This window comes from Scyliorhinus torazame, chromosome 15, assembly GCF_047496885.1.
Source record: "Scyliorhinus torazame isolate Kashiwa2021f chromosome 15, sScyTor2.1, whole genome shotgun sequence".
Taxonomy (NCBI): Eukaryota; Metazoa; Chordata; class Chondrichthyes; order Carcharhiniformes; family Scyliorhinidae; genus Scyliorhinus; species Scyliorhinus torazame.
Window position 1 is genome coordinate 23509964 of NC_092721.1, and position 12189 is coordinate 23522152.

A 12189-nucleotide genomic window follows, 5' to 3' on the forward strand; every position below is an offset into this window, starting at 1 on the left:
TGCCATACCTTGTTTTCTCTTTCTCAAGGCAGTTACCTTAGTCCACATAACTACTGCACTTCTCCATTGGTTGTACGACCCCCTTTCAGAAAATAAGGGACGTTCGTCATATCCAGCCATCTGTATCCTAGGTTCAGCCATATTATCTTGGGGTTTTTTTCTTCTCACTCACTCCTTGGTTTGGTCTGGAAAAGTTGTATCTTTCGACCCTTCCCATTTGCACAGCAGCCATCCTCTGCTACCATTTGTCATACGTTTAGCTGCTGTTGTATAAAGAGTCAAAGGTTCTGATCCTTTTCCACAAACACCTTTAATTTACTTAAACAGACTCTGCACAAAGCTCTAACATCACATCACCTGACACAAAGGCCATCTGAAGCCCCTTTACATACCAGTGTCAATTATTGGATACTTAACATAAATTGGAATGTCTCTTAACGCATTACTTAACACGTGGGTTTCACCCCCACAACCAAAGATGTGAAGAGTAGGTGAATTGGCCACATTAAATTGCCCTCTAATTGGAAAAAAATAATTGGGTATGCTAAATTTAAAGAAATAGGAAAGTGGGCCTGAGGAGTATAGGATCAGCCATGATCCTATTGAATGGCTGAGCAGGCTCGAGGGGCCGAATGGCCTACTCCTGTTCCTATTTCTGATGGACTTATGATGAAGACCTGTTAAGTCAGACTGAAGAATTTCCTGCCATTCTAACATACACAATGGCTAATGTTCAAGTGGTTATGACTTCAACATCAGCCAATTCGTGGCTTTAAATTAGTTTTGGCATTAAAATGAGCAAATTAATGTTTTCAGCGTCTCATGGAATTTTTAAGACATTCACCGTAATTCCATCTATTTTCTTTTCATTTACTTTCTATTGCCAAAGTTATAAGACATTGAGAAAAGGAGTAATTTGTGCCAGCAATGTAATGAAAGACTCCAACGGCAAAATTAAGCAAATAAAAGACACGGTTGATTCATTTTTATTTTACAATTACTGGATAAACTTTCCACGAATCAAGAATGTTGAAACAGACATGAATGGACCAGACTTGCTGGGTTTTATAAGATTAACGGCAGTCTGAATGTTCAAAGACAAGGTTTTGTAAATGTTTTCTCATTCAAATTTTTTTTGTTTTATAAATCTGTAACCCCAGCCAAAACTTCAGACATTAAATCTGTGAAATGTAATCTGCAAATCACAATCTGTGGCCAACGACAGTCACTGAGCTCCTGCCCCATTCACTCCATCACATTTCCAAATTAATGTGACATATCGACCGGGTTCTGATGTGGTAATGTCAGCGAAATTGATAATGTTCACGATTATTACGCCGCTGAAACTGACAGCAACCTCAGGATTTCCAGTGGCACAGAATAATGTACAAAGGCAGAGGTAACTGTCAGTAGTTCTCTACTTTTCCAGAGGGAATCTCTCCCCACGCATGGCTGAAATCAGTGGAAATCCACCAATTGATGGGAATGTCCACTCTTGTGATACTTTTTAAAAAATTCCTTGAAAATGACTTTCGAGTTTTTAACAGTGTATTTAAAAAGTCCTTTGAAAATTCCTGGATGAGCACTTGGCACGTCATGACATTCAAGGCTATGGGGCAGGTGCTGGCAAATGGGATTAGGTAGGCAGGTCAGGTGTTTTTCATGTGTCAGTGCAGACTCAATGGACCAAAGGGCCTCTTATGGGATATATTATTCTGTGGTTCTATTAATTTCATAATTACTCTTAAACACCTTCTCTGGCCCTAAAAACTAATTTCATCTTTGTGGAATTTCATATTTTTCCATTATAATAAAACACCACAGTTTAAAATTATAATAAAAGATAAAAGTTTATTTATGTTGATATTTTAGGTTTCAGAGAAATCCAATTATAATCATTTATTTTGCCAGCTCAAAATTTAAGTTAAAAGTGAAGAGTGAGATGCTTTTAACTTCCTGGTCTATTGTCTGTGAAAATACTTTAATGTGATTAGATGCTTACCAGGCTAACTGATATCACTGCTGCTGGATGCCTGGAGATCCCTTTGGCTTGGTGCCATTAAACACTACTCCACAGAGATTGCCAAACCACCTCCAACGTCAGCGCTGCCTGCAAAATCTAGCCTATCAATTCAGTTCAGTTTGCCATTCTGTCAAAGACTTTGGGCGGGAATCTCCGCCGGCGTGATTCTCTGTTTTGCCAGCAGCCTGGGGGTTTCCCGACGACGTGGGGCTGCCCCACAATGGGAAACCCCACTGACCGGCCGGCGTAACGGAGAATCCCGCTGGAGGGTCGGGGCAGAAAAGTGGGGGGGCGGAGAATCCGGCCCGTGGATTCTTTCCTCCAGAATTCTCCATGACCTTCATCTCAGATTCTTATAGAAGATATTCTACCAGATAGAACAAGAACAGGAGTCAAAAGAGGATTAATCAACCCAAGCACCATCTTGTGGCTGCATTTTAATGGCATTGGAGAAGCTTGCGCACCAGTAGCTTGGCCATCCCACTTATGACATCATGGTGCACCATAAAACCCCGGAAAACCCAGCAAATTGGCGAGTGGCATTTTTGTCAGGTTTTGTTTTGCTTTGACTGACAATTACGGAATCGAAAGACTTTTGCCTTATATCAAATTATTACTGTTACCATTTCGAAGTTTCATGTGGCTCATAAATTATAAGGAACAATGAGGTCTGGTAAAATGTATTACTAATGTATGTAGCTGGGATAGGCTTGCCCTGAACCATGCCTACGCTACCTCCGGTCTGGACTATTTTAATGCTCTCTAGATCGGTCTCCCACCTTCCACCCCACATAAACTTGTGCTCATCCAAAATTCTGCTCCTTGTGTCTCAATCAAGTCCTGATTACCTATCCTCCTCCATATGCTTGCTGACTTATTCTGAGTCCTGGTGTAACATCACAAAACACTTTTAAAGTTCCCTTTTCTTTTAGCTCCCCTTTGCTATCTCCATAACAATGCCTCAGCCAATCAGAGTCCACTTGCCTACCAGTCAGCACCCTTTTCTCCTGCAGGATAAATTGTTGTGATGGTTTGAAACTTGGCATTCTTGTATTTGCCCTGATGAGTGCAAGATGAAAAGCTTCAGCAGGATGTCTCTTTTCAGCAATTTTTTACATTCCTACCCTTATTTTCAAAGCCCTCCATGGCTTTGTCCTGCACTGTCCTATAACCACCTCTCGACCGGCAACCCTCTAAGTTCTCTGCGTTCCTCCAGTTCTAGTTTCTTGCACATTCCTGTTTTTAATTGCACCACCATTTATGGCCATGCCTTCAGCTTCCTCGGTCCTAAGCTTTAGAATTCATTCCATAAACCTTTTGCCTCCTTAACCTGTCTCTTCTCCAATAAGATGCTTCTTAAAATCTTTGACTAAATCTTTGGCCAGCAGTCCTGAGACCTCCCTTTGTCACCTGGTGCGAATTCTTTTGTTGCTAACGCTCTCATTAAGCCGGGTGAGATGACTGTTATGTCAAAAGTCCTGTAAGAAATGAGGTGGTTGTTTTTACTGTTGTATTGTTATAATCCTACCAGCTACAAGTTGTTTATCCAGTTTGTTGCATATATTTACCCTCTCTAATATAACTGGATGAACCCAATCTCCCTAAATTGGTGGAGGGATCAATAACCTGGGGCATAGATTTAAGGTGAGGGGCATGATGATTGGAGGGGATGTGAGGAAAAACCTTTCCATCCAGAGGGTGGTGGGAGTCTGGAACTCGTTGCCTGAAAGGGTGGTGGAGGCAGACATTTAAGAAGTATTTAGATGTCTATTTGTGATGCCAAGGCAGACAAGGCCATGGGCCAAGTGTTGGAAAATGAGATTAGAATAGTTAGCTGGTTGTCTTTGACGGCGCAAACGCAATGGGCCGAAGGACATTTCGGTGCTGTAAACCCCTCTGACTCTAAGTCCGTGATTGTACGCTTGGCATTATTGGATTATGTCACGGTCTGACAACCAGTTAATAAAAAGTCGCTTTTAGAATAACTGATGGCTAAAAGGCAGTTTCTGTTGGGGTAGATATTGGATTTTCTGATATTGGGAGGCCAATGAGATAATATTAATCTGGAACAAGTGCTATGTTATAGTATAATGAGGTATGAGGTATCTGTGGGAGGTGTAGCCATCTGGGATGGCCACTTACAACCAGGGACAGACAAACTCGCAAAGCCTGGCGGGTAAAATGGACAAAGCAAGACTCAGGCAGGCTCAGAGCCTGAAATGCATATTTGCAAGCAAGGAGCCCAGACGGTATCGAAACTCCGACCAATTAGCATTTTGATGGGCCGATTAGCATTTGATGGCCCATCTCCACCAAGACAAAGGACTGGTACTTGAGCGACCGGTACAGTCCCAGACATTTCGGCGGCACTCCCTGTTCGAGGGAAGGGTAAACAATAGGTCACGCCCAGCCATCCAGGCACCCGCCCATTTATTGGTTAGAAATCGAACATAGTGATTGGGGATAACCCAATTAGTGGGGTCCAAACTGAAGGACCGCCCAAAAGAGCGCGAAAACTCCCAAGCATAAGAAGAGAGTCCGCCATGTGTTCGGCCTCTCTTGGACCTGGCGCCCCGGCTACGTCTGTTTCCAAGTGCAGCACCACCAGAAGCAAGTCCAAGTTCAACGCTCGCTACCAGACGGATGAGTCTAGCTGAGCAGCAGTTACTTCTCCAGACTCGATAGATCCAGAATCGAACAGTGGCCACTGTTTTCTGACCTAAGCCGGGTGCCCGAAGTTAAGTACAGATTGTCTTAGTCGATAGGTGTAGTTAACTAGTGGTGTTTATGTTGCATGACTAATTGTGTGTCAATAAAGTACCCTTGACCTTGAACTAACTAACTGGTGTTTGGCTCTTTGATCGATAGCCGGTTGAACCTTATGGTGGTATCATTTGATACCTGGCGACTCTGAGCATTAGAATATAGATATCAAAAGAAAGGAGGGCAAACTCATTGATTGCCATAGTTAGAGCAGAGCCACAGAAAAGGCAACAGAGGTCATAGGATATTTTTGTATTAATGAAGGTAAAACACAAGAAGAGAGTGTTTAAGTAGAATACACCACACTGGACTCCCTTATAATCCAAAACTGACAGAAGAAACCAAGTAATTAATATTTGTTGGGTTCTATCTTTGTGGGACGGTTGACATTCAAATGATTTTTTTTTCCTATTTTGTTTATTCAATCACTGTCTTTCTTTGTAAGGCTTCAGAATGCACACATTCAAGAATGCTTTTTATAAAATGTCATATGGTTTAATTTTAGATGAAAACGGAAAATGTGGTTTTTCTTCCTCATTATTAGTACAGTGTACAACTTTTTTGAACTGTTTAATGATAGTTTTGTCAAGCTAGCCCCCCCCACCACCTACAGCCTAGAGGATCAATCTTGTTCTTGCATTGTTCCGGAGTTCATTACTGAATTACAGAGTCTCTCCAGAAATTAAAGGAATTCATTTTTACAAGTCAAAGCAGCTAAAATATTTGCACACACATTCAATAGAGATATGAAGCAGAAATGAATTAGTCAAATGCACTTGAGTAAAAGAACAAGCAAAGTCTTTAATGGGTTAATTATTCTTTTTGAAAAATTATTTTGCCAATGAACGCAAGTGCCTTGATCAACTGTCCCCTTTAATACTCACTGGCCATTAAAATGGAATAACAATGCATCAAGATCTGAGCCTCGTGTTACGGAGTCCTTTAGCTGACCAAGTTTCAAAACAAAACATGAACCATCGGCCTTGCGTTTTTTAAATATTTGTTTGGGTGCCTGAGTTGGTTGGAGAAATTTCAAATGTGTTCTTTCCTGGTACATGCCTGTGCATGATTGTAGTTCAATGTTTCCCTTCAGAAATTCCACTACCCCTTGCAATGTGAGACCTGCTATGAGGTGCCACTTTTGACTGATCATCCAGATTGAAGCAAATGTTGACGGAATGAGGATGTTAGTCTCCGATGACGCCACAACCAGAGCAGACACAGAAGGCAAAGGGCACTTTTGGAACACAAGTCACGTTTTTTTGGTAGTTGGAACAAATCTTTCAAATATATCCTGCATATACATCCGTCCTTAGCATAATAGAATCATAGAAACCCTACAGTGCTGAATCCCATTCAGCCCAGAATGTCTGTACCGACCCTCTGAAAGAGCACCCTAGATAGGCCCATTCCCCCGTCCTATCTCTGCAATCCCACCCAACCTTCACACCTTTGGACGCTAAGTGGCATTTTAGCATGACCAATCCACTTAACCTGTACATCTTTGGACTGTGGGAGGAAACCGGAGCACCCGGAGGAAGCCCACGCAGACGCGGGGAGAACGTGCAAACTCCACACGGTGGAGTCACCAAGGCCAGAATCGAACGCAGGTCCCTGGCGCTGTGAGGCAATAGCCACTCTGCCACCATGTTGCAGGGCACTTCAAGCTATAATATAAATTCCCTGAGGAGAGTGAATGATAATGAGCCTATTACATCCCCAATACTTTTATACATGGCATAACAGCTCAGGTGAGACCAGGGCACAGTGAGGGCTTGGAAGCAGATTTGTGAAAAAGTGACAGGATGCGAAAGCAGTCCCAGGACGTTGCTACAAAATATCAGAAGGGCACAATAGGCCGGCTCTGTTCGCCAATCCTCTTTGCTTGTTTCGTCGTTGACTAACTTGCGGCACCAAAAAGGATTTTAATTCCATTGGCTGCCTACTTTAGTAAAAAATGTATTTCTTTCTCAGAGATACAAAGCCAACGTGCATTGAACCCATTTCACGGCCCCTCGTCATACCGGATCCCAGCTGACACGAACAAGCGTTACACCTGATCTCAGGGCTCGATCTTAGCCAAAAGGCCGAGAAGCGATGTCCACGATCATCTCTGATGTCCCATTAAATTTGGCCGTGCAAATTGTTGGAGTTTCCCTTGTGCACACCACAGCTGGGTGAATCTAAAAACCTTGTTGTACCAGTTAAGTGACAATGTATCTGTATGAAAAATGTATGAATGCAACATTATCGTATCGCCACTGTGGTGATTGCTTTCTGCCCTTCCCACTCGCAAACCTCTGGGTGAATCATTGTGACCAGATGACGCCGAGAATTGGCAAATGTTGAAATTCACAAAAAAAGGCATGAAAACCTATCTCATACCAAAACAGGAAAATATTCCACTTGATTAATCACACAGCTGGCTGGTGTTCTTGCAGTTGCATCGTTGGGAACGATCGCAGATGCTGACTTGTTAATAGTATATGCCTTTAATCATTTAGTAATACGTTCCTTAGTGTTGACAAACTGCATCTTAATTGTGCAATATTTCCTTTGCTGTTACAGAACTGAAACTTAAAACATCTGCCAAAATAGCAGCGGAAGTTTTAGGCAATGCAATTTAACTTCTGTTTTACATTGTGCATGTCCACGAATTTGTGATTGGCAACATAAAAATATTAAATATTTCAATGGAAACCGTGCAGCAAAATTGAAAAGCCCAAGAAATCTTGGAAGTATGAGTAAATGTAATAGAGAATACTTTTAATATCCAGCTGTCCCCTAGTTAAAGTACGTACTGTTGGCCTGTTTTCATTTTACCACAGTTGGAGAAATTCACATTGTTCCCCAATAGCGCGCTGTCACTTTTGTTTCTTTACAGTTTCTGAGCATGCTCAGTCTTTTTCAAAAATAAACTGCTACATACTTGCCTCGATCCCTCAACCCTCCCAACTCTCCACCTAGCCCAACTCACCAATTCTCTCCTGACTTGTTGTTACCCCTCCAACTCGATGCCCATCCAGCCTCGCCAATCCTGCCAACTCATCAACCCCCCCAACTCACCAACCCCCCCAACTTACCAACCCTCCCAACTCACCAACCCTCCCAACTCACCAACCCTCCCAACTCACCAACCCTCCCAACTCGACAACCCTCCCAACTCAACAACCCACCCAACTCAATAACCCTCCCAACTCATCAACCCTCCCAACTCACCAACACTCCCAACTCACCAACCCTCCCAACTCATCAACCCTCCCAACTCACCAACGTTCCCAACTCATCAACCCTCCCAACTCACTAACCCTCCCAACTCACCAACCCTCCCAACTCACCAACCCTCCCAACTCACGAACCCTCCCAACTCACCAACCCTCCCAACTCGACAACCCTCCCAACTCAACAATCCACCCAACTCAATAACCCTCCCAACTCATCAACCCTCCCAACTCACCAACAAACCCAACTCACCAACCCTCCCAACTCATCAACCCTCCCAACTCACCAAACTTCCCAACTCATCAACCCTCCCAACTCACTAACCCTCCCAACTCACCAACACTCCCAACTCATCAAACCTCCCAACTCACCAACCCTCCCAACTCAACAACGCTCCCAACTAAACAACCCTCCTAACTCACCAACCCTCCCAAATCATCAACCCTCCCAACTCATCAACTCTCCCAACTCATCAACCCTCCCAAATCACCAACACTCCCAACTCACCAACCCTCCCAACTCACCAACCCTCCCAACTCATCAACCCTCCCGACACACTAACCCTCCTAACTCATCAACCATCCCAACTCACTAACCCTCCCAACTCACCAACCCTCCCAACTCATCAACCCTCCCAACACACCAACCCTCCCAACTCATCAACCCTCCCAACTCACCAACCCTCCCAACACGACAACCCTCCCAACTCAACAATCCACCCAACTCAACAATCCTCCCAACTCATCAACCCTCCCAACTCTCCAACCCTCCCAACTCATAAACCCTCCCAATTCATCAACTCTCCCAACTCAACAACGCTCCGAACTCACCAACCTGCCAAATCACCAACCCTCCCAACTCATCACCATCCCAACTCACAAAGCTCCCAACTCATCAACCCTCCCAAATCATCAAGCCTCCCAACACACCAACCCTCCCAACTCACCAACCTTCCAAGTCATCAAGCCTCCCAACTCACCAACCCTCCCAATTCATCAACCCTCCCAATTCACCAACCCTCCCAACTCACCAACCCTCCGAATTCATCAACCCTCCCAACTCACCAACCCTCCCAACTCATCAACCCTCCCAACTCACCAACCCACCTAACTCATCAACCATCCCAACTCACCAACATTCCCAACTCACCAACCCTCCCAACTCATCAACCCTCCCAACTCACTAACCCTTTTAACTGAACAACCCTCCCAACTCATCAACCCTCCCAACTCACTAACCCTCCCAACTCACCAACCCTTCCAACTCACCAACCCTCCCAACTCACCAACCTTCCTAACTCACCAACCCTCCCAACTCACCAACACTCCCAACTCGACAACCCTCCCTACTCAACAATCCACCCAACTCAACAACCCTCCCAACTCACCAATCGTCCCAACTCATCAACCCTCCCAACTCATCAACCCTCCCAATTCATCAATCAGCAAAACACACCAACCGTCCCATCTCGACAAACCTCCCAACACACCAACCCTCCCAATTGACCAACCCTCCCAACTCGCCAAGCCTCCCAACTCGACAACCCTCCAACTCAACAACCCTCCCAATTCACCTACCCTCCCGAATCACCAACCGTCCCAACTCACCAGCCCTTCCAACTCACCAACCCTCCCAACTCGCCAACCCTCACAACTCACCAACCCTCCCAATTCACCAACCCTCCCAACTCACCAGCGCTCCCAACTCACCAACCCTCCCATTTCACCAACCCGCCCAACTCGCCAACCCTCCCAACTCACCAACCCTCCCAACTCACCAACCCTCCGAACTCACCAACCCTCCCAATTCACCAACACTCCCAACTCACCAGCGCTCCCAACTCACCAACCCTCCCATTTCACCAACCCTCCCAACTCGCCAACCCTCCCAAACGACCAACCCTACTGACTCACCAACCCTCCCAATTCACCAAGCCTCCCAACTCACCAACCCTCCCAACTCACCAAGCCTCCCAATTCACCAACACTCCCAACTCACCAGCGCTCACAACTCACCAACCCTCCCATTTCACCAACCCTCCCAACTCGCCAACCCTCCTAAACGACCAACCCTCCTGACTCACCAACCCTCCCAACTCACCAACCCTCCCAACTCACCAACCCTCCCAACTCACCAGCGCTCCCAACTCACCAACCCTCCCAACTCACCAAACCTCCCAACCCACCAACCCTCCCAACTCATCAACCCTCCCAACTCACCAACCCTCCCAACTCACCAACCCTCCCAACTCACCAAACCTCCCAACTCGCCAACCCTCCCAACTCACCAACCCTCCCAACTCACCCACTCTCCCAAATCACCAACCGTTCCAACTCACCAGACCTTCCAACTCGCCATCCCTCCCAACTCGCCAACCCTCCCAACTCACCAACCCTCCCAACTCACTAACCCTCCCAATTAAACAACCCTCCCAACTGAACAACCCTCCCAACTCATCAACCCTCCCAATTCACCAACCCTCCCAACTCACTAAACCTCCAAATTGAATAACCCTCCCAATTCAGAAACCCTTCCAACTCACCAGCCCTTCCAACTCACCAACCCTCCCAATTCAACAATCCTCCCAACTCCCCACTCTCCCAACTCACCAGCCCTCCCAACTCACGAACCTCCCAACTCATCAACCCTCCCAACTCATCAATCCTCCCAATTCACCAACCCTCCCAACTCGACAACCCTCCCAACTCGACAACCTTCCAACTCAACAACCCTCCCAATTCACCTACCCTCCCAAATCACCAAGCGTCCCAACTCGCCAACCCTCCCAACTCACCAACCCTCCCAACTCACAAAAACCTCCCAACACACCAACCCTCCCAACTCACCAACCCTCCCAACTCACCAACCCTCCCAATTCACCAACCCTCCCAACTCACCAACCCTCCCAACTCACCAAACCTCCCAACACACCAACCCTCCCAACTCACCAACCCTCCCAACTCACCAACCCTCCCAATTCACCAACCCTCCCAACTCACCAACCCTCCCAACTCACCAACCCTCCCAACTCACCCACTCTCCCAAATCACCAACCGTTCCAACTCACCAGACCTTCCAACTCGCCATCCCTCCCAACTCGCCAACCCTCCCAACTCACCAACACTCCCAACTCACTAACCCTCCCAATTAAACAACCCTCCCAACTGAACAACCCTCCCAACTCATCAACCCTCCCAACTCACCAAACCTCCCAACCCACCAACCCTCCCAACTCATCAACCCTCCCAACTCACCAACCCTCCCAACTCACCAACCCTCCCAACTCACCAAACCTCCCAACTCGCCAACCCTCCCAACTCACCAACCCTCCCAACTCACCCACTCTCCCAAATCACCAACCGTTCCAACTCACCAGACCTTCCAACTCGCCATCCCTCCCAACTCGCCAACCCTCCCAACTCACCAACCCTCCCAACTCACTAACCCTCCCAATTAAACAACCCTCCCAACTGAACAACCCTCCCAACTCATCAACCCTCCCAATTCACCAACCCACCCAACTCACTAAACCTCCAAATTGAATAACCCTCCCAATTCAGAAACCCTTCCAACTCACCAGCCCTTCCAACTCACCAACCCTCCCAATTCAACAATCCTCCCAACTCCCCACTCTCCCAACTCACCAGCCCTCCCAACTCACGAAACTCCCAACTCATCAACCCTCCCAACTCATCAATCCTCCCAATTCACCAACCCTCCCAACTCGACAACCCTCCCAACTCGACAACCTTCCAACTCAACAACCCTCCCAATTCACCTACCCTCCCAAATCACCAAGCGTCCCAACTCGCCAACCCTCCCAACTCACCAACCCTCCCAACTCACAAAAACCTCCCAACACACCAACCCTCCCAACTCACCAACCCTCCCAACTCACCAACCCTCCCAATTCACCAACCCTCCCAACTCACCAACCCTCCCAACTCACCAAACCTCCCAACACACCAACCCTCCCAACTCACCAACCCTCCCAACTCACCAACCCTCCCAATTCACCAACCCTCCCAACTCACCAACCCTCCCAACTCACCAACCCTCCCAACTCACCCACTCTCCCAAATCACCAACCGTTCCAACTCACCAGACCTTCCAACTCGCCATCCCTCCCAACTCGCCAACCCTCCCAACTCACCAACACTCCCAACTCACTAACCCTCCCA